The sequence below is a fragment of the Belonocnema kinseyi genome, chromosome 2 (genome assembly GCF_010883055.1).
Source record: "Belonocnema kinseyi isolate 2016_QV_RU_SX_M_011 chromosome 2, B_treatae_v1, whole genome shotgun sequence".
NCBI classification, from domain to species: domain Eukaryota; kingdom Metazoa; phylum Arthropoda; class Insecta; order Hymenoptera; family Cynipidae; genus Belonocnema; species Belonocnema kinseyi.
Window position 1 is genome coordinate 115,832,942 of NC_046658.1, and position 3,139 is coordinate 115,836,080.

The window sequence follows — 3,139 nt, forward strand, 5'->3', positions numbered from 1 at the left end:
GGCGCATACTTTGAATAAAATATTTGTTATCATTCTCTTGAAATAAATGTGTTTTTTTCTTGAAAAAATACCGGTTTCATATGTATACACCTGGTACACCTGTACCCTCCGAACGAACTTTCTCAAAAAGTTCTCTTATAATTAAAAAATACAGTAACCAATTAAATGACGAATGAACGAGGCTACTTATGACCGTAAATTCTTAGATGACATGTTTATTAGCAGAAAAAACAGAATCTGTAAAACACAATCATGTCTGAAATATATCTTGAACTAATTGATTAGTTTATTACTAACTTTTGGTTAAGAATGTACATATTGATACCTAGCAGAATACAATTATCTCAAAATACCTGTGCAGTATTGAGTGTAAAATAATGCTTGGTAATATATATAAACAAATTCTAAAATTTCATTTATAAAAAAAAAACTGGTCACCTGATATGAATAGATTTAAAAATGTATATAAAGATCATTCATTCTGAAGTATAATTTTTGACAGCAACACGACAGTCGATCAAAACTCATCAATATTTCGACCAGAAAATTATTATAATACAAGATGAAATGAGATATAAGAAAAAAACGACCATTATTATCAGTTCTGATCGTTTCTTTTAATTCTCGATCAAATGCAAATTCACGACTTGTCTTCATACCTTCTTCAGGACAAGATCGAACACCGTTACGGACTCATTGTGGTGTCGAAAGGTCACCAGTGCACTTGATCTTTTCCTTACTCGAGAAAACCTACATCCACGAAGTAATTGATACTCGACAAACTGTTTTCTGAATTATTTGCCAAATTCCCAGTCCGATTGACATTCTACTTCTTCTATGTTCAAGACTAGTAGCTCTCAAAAGAGGCTGGATTGTTTAAAAAATTTCTCCTCTACTTCACGTAAAACGTGATGTTGGTATGTAGAGTCGGTACACTGATATATTATTTTTAAATATATTAAAAAGTAAGTTTATGTAGAGTTGATTTAGCACTTTACAGTGGATACTTTATTATTTTATATTAGATAATACTGAAAGGTGCACATTAGTGTCGTCCAAAAAGGGGTTTTCAACCTACTGGGAAAGTCCCCCCCCCCCCCAATTGTTCTCCATTTCCGGAGGAAGTGAATCAGTAATTTTTTTGGTAATTCCATTATTAAAATGTGCTACCGGGCACTTCAAAAACGCCTTTGATTACCATGGGGAAATTTTGGATTTTCGAAGAATTGAACTCATGCTCCAGTCCAGGGATTCATCAAATCGTGCGAAATATTTTAGGGATTGGAGAGAACTGTATAAGAAATAAAACCATACTAATAACATTTACTTTTTCAATATTTCTCGTAACTTTTTAAATAATGTTTAGTTATTAAAATAAACGTAACTTATTTAAACAATTATTTCTTTACAAAAAAATGTAAAAAATAATCACATTTTCTTATTGAAATGATAATATGGTCATTTCTTCAAAAACTACATTTTTTAAAAACATAATGTAATTATTTATACAATTAATTATTTTTTATTTACAAGATTTCTAAAAATTCAGCCAGAGATGTCAAATTTTTTCTCAAATCAGTGTCCTATGCAATATTATGTTGAATAATTACATCATTTTTATACATTTATTCTATTTTTAGCAAATCGTTGTTAAATAAAAAAACTAAACAAGTTTTTTTAAAAATATGCCAGGACAACTTTAATTTTTAAAAAAATTGAAAATCATTTGAATAGTTTGGGCTAAAAGTTAATTTGTCCAAGGACACCTCATTTGGTCCCACTGTACGGTGGAACGTGTTAATATTTGAATTTTGAAAAAAATACTGATTTATTTCCAACAAAAATGGAAACTTGGAAGGAAGGGGGGTGACTCACCCTGTAGTGAGAAAAAAATTTCGCAATATTCTTGGACCACCCTAGTGCACAGAGATTATATTTTACGTACGAGTTTATCCTGAAACAAATGTGAAAACACTTCATGGATCGCCCAGAAAAAGTTTTTTGCTCTGTTATATTTATTAAATGACAATTTAAACTTACCAAATTCATTCAAAGAATTCATCTTCCTAAATCAATTAAGTCACGTCGAATAATGTATTTTCAGCGTTGTCACAGCAATGTTCAGATTACTGATAGGCGTGGAAATATTTTAGCAAACGTACCACATGTTTCGCGCACCTCGCGACACAGATCAAACTTTATCTTTGTTTGAAATCGGTCCATTCATATGTAGCATAAATCATCAAAGTAGTACTGACATTCCATCCAATATTTTCACACACTGGAATCTGATTACACTATTTAGCGCTGATTTCTAATCGCTCCTTCCTATAAGGCCGGAAATTTGCACATTCTGTTCAGGACATTATAGATGAGTACTCAAACTGGAAATTTCACCGAAAAGCTGACTCATCTCCCGACCTCTCCTTAAGAGAGAAAAATATCGCTTTTCGCGCTGAATCGTTCTTCATGCATCAGAGAGCAGAATTTCGAAACTGTTGCTTTTCTCGCTGGATAAAATGACAATTTGACACATTTTTTTTGTAGAATAAAGTAAATCTAGTTTAAAATAGGAAACCACGACGAACCTAAAACAATTTCCACCTGAAATTTCTTTTACTCTACTTTTCTTTACAGAATACTTTTTTCTTATGATTTTGAAGTGTTTCATAATTAAAACGAAAAAACTGCTACAAAGTAGCTTTGGCGTGTTTATTATATGGTTTATCTTTATTAGTGATCATTACATGAAAACTGTTATGCTTTCTCATCAGGATGGTAAAAACCTTCAAATTTCGTTTGGTATAAAAGCTCATCTTGCAAGGTTCCCAAAAGAAAATAGATCCATATTTATTTTTTTTATTTTTAACACACTTAAAGTATTCTCATTTTTTTAAAATCTTGTTTCGAGTGCATAACAAATGAGGTGCCATACAAATGATCACTTTGTTCTTCTGTGTGGGGAAAACATCCTTTTTTTTTGAATATGAGACTGGAAGGCGTAAATTTCAATAAAACTAGTGAAAAGTACATGAAATTCTCAAAATCACTTCCCAGAATGTGACACATGTATTCTTTTTTTTATTTTTACCCCCTAAATCCTATCCAGCATTCTCAAATATCACCCTCTAATTGAAGA

At 31.2% G+C, this 3,139-nt stretch overlaps 1 protein-coding gene across 1 annotated transcript in view; it reads right to left on the reverse strand.

Moving 5' to 3' along the window:
• LOC117167453 (tyramine receptor 1-like) overlaps positions 1-2,108 on the reverse strand; it is a 365,191-nt gene extending 363,083 nt beyond the window's left edge. Inside the window, exon 1 of the mRNA XM_033352408.1 lies at positions 2,041-2,108. The gene's annotated coding sequence lies outside the window, so the exon portion shown is untranslated. The remainder of the gene's footprint in view (positions 1-2,040) is intronic.
• Between the last annotated feature and the right edge of the window lie 1,031 nt (positions 2,109-3,139).